The 12,126-nt window shown below is 37.9% G+C and overlaps 1 protein-coding gene across 6 annotated transcripts in view; it reads right to left on the bottom strand.

Moving 5' to 3' along the window:
* Nucleotides 1–12,126, bottom strand: part of Rabgap1l (RAB GTPase activating protein 1 like) — a 262,467-nt gene that overhangs the window by 98,030 nt on the left and 152,311 nt on the right. Inside the window, exon 1 of one of the 6 annotated variants that reach the window (XM_050135143.1) lies at nucleotides 346–1,269. The exons of 2 other annotated variants lie outside the window; for them this stretch is intronic. The gene's annotated coding sequence lies outside the window, so the exon portion shown is untranslated. Of the gene's footprint in view, nucleotides 1–345; nucleotides 1,270–12,126 lie in introns of those variants that run through there. 3 more of the 6 variants (XM_050135141.1, XM_050135139.1, XM_050135140.1) reach the window with 3 other exon arrangements.

Raw genomic sequence — 12,126 nt, 5'->3', positions numbered from 1 at the left:
ACTTCTGTTAAGCATTCATTATTAAAAGCACTTGCTCACAGAAAGGCAAACTTCCCTGGCTAGGAAATGACCAAGTCTAATAGGCTTACTTGAACAGAAAATGCAATATCTTAAATAAACTCTCATGATTAAAACAGCTTCAAGCAGTGTTTGACCCTTAGGGGAGCCAGTAAAGCATTTTTACTTCATTTCCTCCCCCCTCCCCCCATAATGCAGCTTTGTATTTAGAACATTATTTCCATTAAGAATTTCCCAGTACATTTATCTTAAAAATAACTAGCCAAGTAAAACTTAAGTGATAATCAGGATAATCAAGGCATCATAAATTATCTGGGCTGTTCATACCTTTTAAATTTCTTTTTATCTGTTCAGTAGTATTTTTAAAGATACTGTGAACCTCTTCACATATTCATGAGCGCCAGAAGACTTGAGCTTTACCTTGCAGCGTGGCTCTCTAGATGTGAAAGCCCGAGCAATTGCTTTCGTACTTTCCTTTCTGCGGTGACTCAGTGCTTCCACACTCAGATATCTGAATAGGTGCGCTGACAAAGACACCTGTTGTGAAAGGTAACCAAACTACTTCCCATCATGCCTTTCTTCCTGCTGGCAACCGCCCAGGGGCAAACAGCAATTCTAACTAAGCTCATTTGAGCGGTCCCTTCTGTGTTTAGGGAGAGCGCATTTAGAGAAACAATAGGTTATCTTTTTTGGTTAAGAACACTTCAATCCCAAGGAAAAAAAAAGCACATGGGAAAACAACAGAACACCGCACCTTAAAGGGGCTACGTATTAAATTAATAAGATCTAAGATATCAAAATGCATGCAAAAATAGGTTTAGAAAAACAACCAAAGTGGTTTTCTCAGACAAACAATTCTATAACTTCTTGACTTAATTCCTTAAAGAATCTAACAGCCACATTTTCTTTCTAAATAAAAACTGTCTCCATGTCCACCTAGTGCTTAGATTTTCTTGAGCAACAACTAACTAGAATTTCTAACCTCTTTCTCTCCATCCTCTTTTTTCTTTATTATTATTATTGCCATTTTAAATATTTCTTAAAATATACATTCTGGGTCTTGGGAGAAAACTACTGTTTTCTTTATATAAACAAAAAGCATGCTCTTCAAGAACTGTTAGAAAAAACTTGTTCCTATATTGATTTTTTTCCTCTTTTCCAATTCATTTTCTACTGTCTCTAGAGAGTTCTGCTAACACCCCCACCCCAACCTCAGCAGCTTTTGTTCAGCCTTTTACTTTCACAAAACATCCGTCTTGTCACCCATCCACCTGCCCACTGGGGGACTGAAATCCACTAGATCATCTCCCTGGGTTTCTGAAAATCTGAACCTCAAAGCATGCCACTGACTGGGAGAAATGGCAGTGTGGGTAGAGAATTACCTGTGACCAAAGACTATGGCAAGTGCTGAGGACACCACTGCTTAGAGACGCTGTGTATCCACAGGCAGCAAAACCAAGGCACTTCTGGCAAACAGAAGTCCCCAGTTCAAACAGGAAACTGCTAGCTGTCTATCCCAGGGCGAGTGATTTAAACCTCGCTAGGTTTCAGTTTCCTCTTGGTCATGTAAATTGAGAGGGACAGACTAGAACAGTAAGTAGTTTCCCCAGTAAGGAAAAGCAAAAGCAATGTGTCTTGTTTTCTTGCACTTAATGGGCTAAGAGGGGAATTTCAAAGAGCAAATGCCCTTTTAATCTCTACAGAGTAAAAAACTAGGGGTAACATGAAATCTAGGTTTTAAGAAAGTCCCCAGAGTTTCTATGGGTTTCAATTAATGCAGTCTACTCTGTAGCTAACTTGAGGTTTTCTAATATCAAGTCTCTGTACCTTGAAAAGGGGATTCAATGAAAAAGCAATTTTGATGCGTTCAGAGACTTTCTGCTTAGAGCCAGAGTAACTAAAATAGATAATCTGAATTTTTTCCAAACGTTTTAATAATTTTAAATCACTAAATTTAATCACCAAACTTTTTTTAATTAACACAAAAAAAACAAAGATTTTCATTATGGTTTTCAATACATATGCCATTATGCTTTATTTTTAATTATGCCCCTCCCCCACTACCAACCACACCGCCCCTGCCAGGCCTTTGCTGGTCTCTTTTTTCCCACTGTTTGCTTTCATATTTCATTATCATCCTTTTTCTCTATCCTTCTCTCTCCCTTAAAATCTCCCTTTCTCATAGTCCTTTCTACTTTCATACTCCCCCAAATGTATGTAAAGATATTTCTCCATGCATATATACATAGTACAGATTTGAATCTGGAATGGTTTGAAGATGGTGCACTGAGGAGGATCATTTGTTCTAAGGACTGTTATCCCCCCAAGTCATAGTTCTAAAACTATGCTTTTTAAACAAAACCACACTTGTTTCCCACTAAATAAGTTTGAGTTGAATAACCTGGCCTTCCAAGAGCATCTATTCTGAAAAGACACATTCAGAAACAGGAACAGCCAAAATGAAAAGTAGGAAAAACCTGACTCTGATGACCTTTTTATCGTCTGTGTTCTCTCCAAACACAATGCAGCAAGAGTCGTATTGTGAAAACAGAACTTTGTTATTCACCAAGAAGCAAATATATTAAAAATGATCCCAACTGAGAAGAAAGTTCTCTCACCTCATGAGAGTGGCTGCAAAGACTCTTCCCTGTGTCAGGGTCTACCTGCTGCACATGACGGCCATTAAATCAGGTCAAATGGAAAGGAGAACAAAATAACCCAGGCAGGAATACAGCCCAGAGAGCAGAGGTTTGCGTGTTCATGTGCACATGCAATGCCCTGAAGAAAACTGCTGCTCCTGCTTAGTGACCCTCACACCTGGTTTCAACAGGGCATAAACACGCATTAGGTGTTCGGGACTTAATGATAAGGAATCTCCCAAACCACAAAACTCCACAGGGCTGATATAGAAAAACAGAGGTAAAATGATGAATTCTTGCTAAACATTAAAACCCATTATTTCTATCTATACTTAGTGAACATCAAAAATCTCAAGTGCTGCAAGTCCAGAACAAAAGCTACAAAACAATGTGAATGAGGAAACACTAGGAAGAAACAAGAGAGCTTCCTAGAGAACTAGTAATTTCAATTAGTCCACTGACGCTGAGTGGAAAAGTACAAGAACAAAGGGAAGAAAAACCTTAGTTCTCCTTAAAATTATGCGAAAATAAAGAAAACCATTATTCTTGTGTTGAATTCCAGCCATTCAGCTCATTATCTTTCTTATCTTTGCTAGCAACTGCTAAGCAAATCTAAAACCACTGCTGAGCAAATCTAAAACCTCAGCAAACATAAAAAAAAAAACAAGCCCATGGCATTAGTGAGAAAAGAAAACCAGATGGACAGAAATACCTGCCTGACAGGCTCCCTGGCTAGCCTACTGTTCATTTGCATCTTACCACAAAGAAAGGGTGAGATAGAGTGCAAGGGAGGAAAGAATGTCCCTAATAATTCGGCTTTCTGCCTCAATTAAAACACTAAAATCCACAGCAAATGCATTCAAATTAAACTTAACCTAACCCACACTGACTATGTTAAGTGACCCTAGGCATTCATTAATATTTGCTATTTTTCCAAATGAAGGTTATTTCAGACCCATCATGGCTCTTTGAGCAGAGTACAACTAAATTCTACCTACAAATGATTTTACCTTAATTTCTAAAGCAGTCAGTGATTTAATAAGCTTTACTAGTAGCCAAAACAAACCACTTTAAGTGATGTGTGATGTGCTGCAGCAGCTTTTCCCCCCACAAGACTGGAAGGAGTTGGTCTAGGGAACATGGGGCTTCATTGGGTGCTCACCGGTCTCTGGCTCTCTTGCAGCCTGGATGGCTCGCTTCCTAAACCAAACCAAAAAAACAAACCCCCAAGACAAACAATATATGTAAATTAATATTGCTATAGGTACCAATAGTGAGTTATGCTCAATGGAGATGAAGAAAGCTATCTCACCTATGGTGATTATGTATACTGGCTAGCTTTTTTTTTTTTTTTTTTTTTTTTTTTTTTTTTTTTTTTTTTTCAGAAGGAACGAACCTCATATTAGAGAAGGTTTTTCACAAGATTGGCCTGAAGGCAAAGCCTGTTGGCCATTTTCTTAATAATTAATGTAGGATGGCCCAGCCCATTGTGGAAGATGCCACCCCAGGCAGGTAGTACTGAGTTGTATAAGAAAGAAGGCTAAGTATGCCATGAGGGAACAAATCAGTAACAGTCTCCTCCATGGCCTCTGCTTCAACTCCTGCTTCTGGGTTCCTGCCTTGAGTACCTTCCCTGACTTCCCTCTGTAAGGGAGTGTGACCTGGCTGTGTAAGCTGAAAAAAAACCTTTCCTCCCCAAGTTGATTTTGGTCATGTGTTTTTATCATAGGAAGAAAAATTCTAGCTAGGATACTATTAAACAATATAATGCAATGTAATACAATAAAATATCATACCATACCTAGAAGTAAAGTTAATCAAAGAAGCGAAAAAGCTCTATAATGAAAACTCTAAAACATTGATGAAAAAATTAAAGACCTCTAGCTTTCTTAGGTTACAAGAATAAAAATGTTTAAATGTCTATACTACTGAGAGATTTCCAACAGATGTGTGAATAAAAAATGTAGGCCACAGGCACAATGGAATACTAATCAGTCATAAAAAGAGATAAATCTGTTATTTGTGATCACAAAGCAGGGACTGGATATCACTAGGCTAAATAAACAAGCCAGGTACAGAAAGACAAAGTACCTATGTGATCTTACTTGTATGTTGAATCCACAAAATCTGTTCTCACAAAAGCTGAGAGGAGAATGGTGGTTATCAGAGCCTGGGGACAGTGAGTGAAGAGGGTTTAGGAAAGTTTGCTCAAAGGACACTAAGTCACAGTAAGGTAAAAGTCAGAGATACTGGCTACTATATTATAGAGTGACAATAGATAATTATTTACTGTGTATTTCAAAAAGTAAAGATTTCAAATATTGTCACCATAAAAAAAACTGATAAATAGGGCAATGGGGAGATGGATCAGCAGTTATCACTGGTTACTCCTCCAGAGACCCTGGCTTTAATTATCAGAATCCACATGGAGGTTCACAGCTATCTAGAACTCTAGTTACTGGGAATCCAATGCCCTATTTTGACTTCTGTGTAGGTCGCATACAGATACATGCAGGCAAAACACCCATATATATAAAGGTATTTTAAAACAGAAATAATAAATATCTAAGGAGATCATATATTTAACTTGATTTAGAAATTATACAATGTAGCTGGCTATAATGGTGCACACCTTTAATTCCAATACTCAGGGAGCAGAAGCAGGTAGATATATCTCCATGAGACATATGCTGGTCTATATAATGAGTTCTAGGCCAGCTGGATTTGGAACCAAAGCCAGACTAGTCATAGTGAGACCAGAATTTCAAAACAAAACAACATACAATGTATATTACATTTTATCCATTAATATAATTAATGCAATTTATAGATATTCATTTTAAAAATTAAACAAAGAAAAAGATCCTAGATGACAAATAAAAGGTGCTGTATGCAGCTCGCCTGGGCATCACAAGAGTCAACCCTGTTGGTGGAGGTGTGGGTGAGCCAACCCTGAAGTTGTGAGCATGGGAGAATTACCCCCATTATGCATTTGTCTGTGGCCAGCATGGGCAGGGAAGAGATGTCCAACCCCCATCAACACCTGAGGCAGGTGGAAGAGCTGACCCTGAGGTCATAAGAGAAGGAAAGTTGTTCCTGCCCCTCATTGGCTGCAGCACTTGGGAGAGTGGCCCCTATACTTCACGGGGCAACACAGTAGACCTGGCCCTGAAGGTAGGTGTAGGTGTAGGTGTGGAGAACCCACCCTGAGAATGTGAACGTGGGAGAGCTGCTCCTCCCTTGCTGCAAGGGATGAACTAGCCAGGGCAATGCTGAAGAGTTCACCCTGGTGACAAAGACAGGGGAGAACTGGTGGGCTGACCAACCCTGCAACTACCTAGGTCCCAATGACACTCTAGCTTCCATACTGAGATTTCCCCCTTCTTCCTTTCCTTCCTTTTTCTCTTAAATTTTACGTTGTTTTATTTTTCTTTGGAGTGTGTGTGTGTGTGGGGGGGGAGATAGGTGGAATCAGGAGGCATGATGTGAAAGATACAATAATTTAAAAAGGTGTTGTATAGCAATCCTACACCAGCTCACCTTGAGAAACATACTCCTTGTAGCCACTGTAGTGTCTGAGAGCATTCTGACAAGTGACATGAACCCTGTTAGCAATGACTGACACACATAAGAGGTGGTGGGAGGTAACAGTGCAGTGAGAATCAGTCTCCCATTGTTCCTTATCTTCTCTAGTTTCCTGACTACAAGACAAACAGAAATTTAATCAATTACCTTTTATTAAATTGAGCAATTGTGACAAGAACAAGGAACAAAGAGAGCATCTGCTGCATAATGATATACATCTGTTATAACCTGATCAACAAAACACTATTACTATGAGCTATCATGTGGAAATAAATCATCCTTCTTTATAATTGCATTGTAATAAGGCTTTCCACTGTTCATTCGTATCTGAGAGTCAGAAGAAACATCCTGTGAGATAGTTTAGAGCTGCAGATTATCCTGAAGCTTGGCACTGAACAACAAAACAAGGAGTTGGGGTTAGGGATACCTGGAGGGAAGGGAGAAGTAAAACATTTAACTATGGGCCTGGCGCACTTCAGTGAGTGTATGAACTCTGCTCACTGTCACACAATACATGAGGCAGTATATATTATCCTCACTGTAAGAGGCTACCTGCCTTAAGAGTTCAAGTAGTTTGAGTCATATCATCAGTAAGTCAGAGTCTGGATGAAAACTGAAGAATGACTGGAAAAGTTCAGGGTTTTTCCTGTCTGCATCAGGTTCATCACAAGTGCAAGACTGAAGAAGATAGATACATTCAGTTTGTACTTGTTTTTTGTTTGTTCATTTGGGGGGGGGTTGTCTCGTTTTTTGAGACAGAGTTTCACTATGTAGTCCTGGCCTAGAACCTGCTATAGGGATCAGCTGGCAGGCTTCCTGCCACTGCCTCCAGAGTGCTGGTATTAAAGGCATGCACAATCATACTAGGGGTTTTTGTTAGTATGTTTTGTCTTTTTTATTGTTATTATCATTATCAAATCTCTCTTTAAAAATCAAACAGTTTTTGAATGTTATTTGTGTGTGTATGTGTTGCTTGCATGTATATCTGGGCATCATATGCACACCTCGTAGCCAACGAGGCCAGAAGAGGTGACAGGTCCTCTAGAATTGGAGCTTCAGGTGCTTGTGAGCTACATGTGGGTATTGGGAATAGAACCCAGATCCACTGGAAGAACAGTGTTATTAACCATCTCTAGTCACTACTGTTTGTTTCAATTCATTTAAAAGTAATTAGTTGAGCTGGGCATGGTGGCACATGCGTTTAATTTCAGCAGGAGGCAGAGGCAGGTAGATCTCTGTCAGCCTGGTCTACAAAGTGAGTTCCAACACAGCCAGAGCTGTTACATAAAAAAATCAAGTCTCAGAAAAAAATTAATATGTGTTACTTTTATTTTATATGTAAGTATTTTGCCTGCATATATGCATGTACACTACATGTGTGCCTGGTACCTGCATAGGTCAGAAGATGCACTGAATCCCTTGGAACTGGAATTATGGATGGCCATGGAACCACCATGTGGGTGCTGGTAACTGAATCTGGGCTTTCTGCAAGAGCAACAAGAGTACTTAACTTTTTGCTGAGCCATCTCTCCATCCCTTGATTCACTTTTCAATAGTCCACTTTTTGAAACAAATGTTTGCATTTCCAAAACTGCATTATGTATTTCTCTTCTCTTATTATTTTGCTTTTACTATATCATTCTATACTTAAAATGTGAACTGAAAACACATGTGTCCAACAGTATTATTTATACGACATTGTTAAGTACAAAGAGAAGACTGCAGACAAGCTATCCATTTCCTCTCAAGTTACTGATGAACACAAGCCATCAGTCTGTGTTGTAGTAGAAACCATTATGATTGAGGTAGATACTCTGAATGGTCTGTTGGTAGTGTTAAAACAGAACAAAACAAAAACAAAATGAAACAAACAAACAAAAATGGGCAAGTGGATCTCTGAGTTAAGGCCAGCCTGGTCTACCCAGCTAGTTCTAGGACAGACAGGACTACACAGAGGAACCCTGCCTTAGAAAATTAAAACCAAAAACCAAATCAAACCTAACCGAACAACAGAAAGAGTCAGTCAATTGCTAATGGGCTAGGAAAAATAATATGTATTTTTAAAATATTTATTTTTAAGCTTTTATTTGTGTGTGTATATCTGTCTGTCTGTCTGTCTGAGTTCATGTGTACTACATGCATGCATGTACCCAAAGTATCTAAGGCTGGCTTTGAATTTCTGGTTCTCCTACCTTCATTTCCCAAGAACTGGAATTATAGGCATGTGCCATGATGCCCAATGCTGAAATTTATACAGATGGATAAGGGTATGATATAGAGATGAGAAAAAGGAAATTTGAACTGTTTGAACATTAGTAGGTTAAGACATCTGCTTACTTTTTAATAAAAAATTCTGTTCATCTCTTTTAAGTATAAATATTTCCTAAAAGATTATTTTTGTTGTAAACTCTTAAGCACATATGCATTTTTTTTTTTGCTTTTCTTTCTTTTTTTCAGAGCTGGGTATCAAACCAAAGACTTCATGCACATTAGGCAAACATTCTATCACTCACTGAGCTACACGCCTAGCTCATATATTGCATTTCTATCAGATAACATTTTAAAAACATGCCTTTAAACTTAACTCCAACCATGGCTCTTTTACACAGGGTTGGCAATATAAATGAGATGTGCACAGAGTTTTATAGCCTTAAAGATTGCAGTTTATAAATTAGTCCTATATTAGCTAATTATATATAAACTATTCTATTATTTAAAATTACTGAAGCTACCAATAATTTAATATTGCTTTAAAAAACACACACTTTTGTGTGTTTGTTAGGATAATGTCTTACTGAGTACATTCCATTAAAAAGAAAAACCTACCTCTGATATGTGTTGAAGGTAACTGACTGCTAAGCAAAATGATATCCAGGAGCTTTTCCCATTGAAGAAAATAAGCTATAAACACCTGAATCCCCTGAATACAACCACTTGAATTGTAAAATACAATTGTGAACCATCCATTTTGTGAAGGAGCTTGATTCTGAATCAAAAGTTCAAAGGAGACCCCTTAGCACTATGAATAGAAATGGCTTGTGCTCTATTTAATATTTCTATACTAAACCTATTTAATATTTAATAGGTCTACTTAATATTTCCATACTAAACCAGGCAGTGATAGTGCACGTCTTTAATCCCAGCACTCAGGCGACAGAAGCATGCGACTCTCCATGAGTTTGAGGTCGCACTACAAAGTGAGTTCCAGGACAGCCAGGGCTGTTACATAGAGAAACCCTGTCTTGAATAAATAAATAAATAAATAAATAAATAAATAAACAAACAAACAAATAAATGAATGAATAAATGACAAAAAATTCATACTAGCCATCTTCAACTTCTCAAAAATCTTAGAAGACAGAGGGAGTAGTGAGCAAACTTGATGAGATCTTGTTTTTACTGCTGGGCTATTGAATAGAAGCAGAATGAGGAAACAGAATTAAGATTTAGATAATGCTTTGTTTGTAGTAAACAGTGAGAGGACCTGACCCTCTGACAGGTAAACAAGCCTTGGCTCCTGGAGCCTGAAAGAATACACAGCAATCCACCGCTGCCTAAAACTAAACACTAAGATATTTCTGCTGAATCGAATACAAGCAAACAGCCATTACTCCAATTTAATCACTAATTCTCTCTTAATATATGTCTTCTATCAACAAAGTAGCTTAGCACTTGACAACAAAGCTAGACAATCCTATTTATAATGAGTTAGTGTTTCCTTACTCAGCATATTCCACCGAGGCTGTACTAGGAAAGAAGGAAAACAAAGCTGAAAGGAGAAAGGAGATGATCACATTTTATATGCTTCCTTTCGGATTGTTTGGTTTGATGCAAATCATCAACTTATAAATTAGTTACCAAGAAAAATCAGAAATTAGAAGAAATGAAAAGTGAAACAATTTCTTCTTGGTTCTGATAAAGATATAAATATCAAATAAAGAAGTTTTCCAAGACTTTCCAAGTTTACCAATGGTATAGACCTATTAGTCAGTAAGCAAAATTCCCTTTTATAGGGCTAAAGTGCATGGAATTATCAGGCCTCCCAGAAAAGACAAATTTAATGAAAAAGTAAGGAATAGCAGAAAAGAACAAAGCATTAACTTAGAAACTGGGCTCTAAGTTTAGTGGCTTTAGTTAAAGTCGAAAAGCATGAGGTTTTCAACTGGTAGCAAATGAGATGCTTCCTCAGCAAATCAAGATTATAATTTTATTGAAATAGTGATCATAATACCTTATTCTCAAAGCTTGGTTACACTGAATACCTCAAACTAACTTAGATCAAGACACTCTACTAACTACTACTGACCATGATCTCCACGGATACCCTTCTCAAAGAGTCCTCAACCGTATCAGTTTCAGTGTGTGCTACAGCCTTGGTTTGTACTTAACTGGCTCAGCAGTTAAGAACACTGGCTGCTCTTCCAGGGCACCCAGTTTTGACTCCCAGCATCGACATGATGACTCATAACTGTCAATAGTTCAGGATATGCAACATCCTCATCTAGCCTCTTTGGGCTCCAGATACAGAAATACATGCAGGCAAAAAACAAAACAAAACAAAAACCCACATGTAAAATGAATATATTAACTAGAAATACTACTGTAAATGAAGACACAACTATAGCTCCATAACGTAGCACAGAAACTACCGTATCTTCAATACACAATAGGGAAGGACAGACACTTCCAATAAGTGTTAGGAAAACTAGACATACATGTGCAAGAAAGTAAATGTAGACTTGTACACCATCATGAAAATTAACTTGAGGTGATGGAGAGATGGCTCTCTGGTCAAGAATACCACTTGCTGCTTTTGCAGAGGAACAGGTTCAGTTCCCACTATGCACATGGTACCTAACAACTGTCTGTAACTCCAGTTCCAGGGAATCTGATACCTTCTTCTCATTTCTCAGGGCACCAGACACATACATACATTCAGGAAAAATGCTCATCCACATAAAATAAAATAAATCATAAAAATTAGTTTGAAATGGATTAAAGATTATTAGTTAAACTTGTGACAGAAAATACTGGGATGAAGTTCTTTACACTGGTTCTGTCCCTACCTCCCAACCCCCCTCTTTTCTTGGACAATATAAAGTAAAAATAATAAAAAAAAAATGGACAACACCCAACTAGAAAGCTTCTACACAGCAAGAGAAATAATTAACAAGATGAAAAGAAGTAAGGGAATGGGAAAAATATTTTCAAATCATGTATCTAATGAGAGGTTATTAATGAAAATACATCAGAAACGTGAACAATTCAATACAAACAAGCACACAAACAGAATGACTCTACTGGAAAAATGGCAAAGAATATACACAGACACTTTCCCAAAGAACAGGGAATCACAGAGAAATGGAAGTCAAAATCAACAACTACTGTTGGTAGAACAGTTACTGTTTAAAAAAAAAAAAAAGCCAAGGAGAGCCAGCATGTCTCTCAACACTCAGAGACAGGAGAATTTCTGAGTTCTAGAACAATCAAAGCTAAATAGTGAGTCTCAAAAACCAGCAAAAAAAGACAAACATTGGTGACAGTGTGGGGAAAATAGAACCTTATACATTGTTGGTTTGTAAATCTTCACAATCATTACAGAAAACAGCATGAAGATTCCTCAAAAAAGTTATTAAGAGAAATGTTCTGGGCTGGAGAGGTGGCTCAGAAGTTAAGAGCACTGACTGCTCTTCCAGAGGTCCTGAGTTCAATTCCCAGCAACCACATGATGGCTCATAACCATCTTTGATGAGATCTGATGCCCTCTACTGGCCTATAGGATATATGTAGGCAGAATACATAATAAATAAATAAATCTTTAGAGAGAGAGAGAGAGAGAGAGAGAGAGAGAGAGAGAGAGAGAGAGAGAGAGAGAGAGAGAGAG

This window comes from Alexandromys fortis, unplaced genomic scaffold (assembly GCF_014885135.2).
Source record: "Alexandromys fortis isolate MF-2015 unplaced genomic scaffold, M_Fortis_MF-2015_v1.1 scaffold_21, whole genome shotgun sequence".
NCBI classification, from domain to species: Eukaryota; Metazoa; Chordata; class Mammalia; order Rodentia; family Cricetidae; genus Alexandromys; species Alexandromys fortis.
The sequence above is the reverse complement of the archived record's forward strand: the minus strand, read 5'-3'. Positions and strand labels throughout refer to the sequence as shown.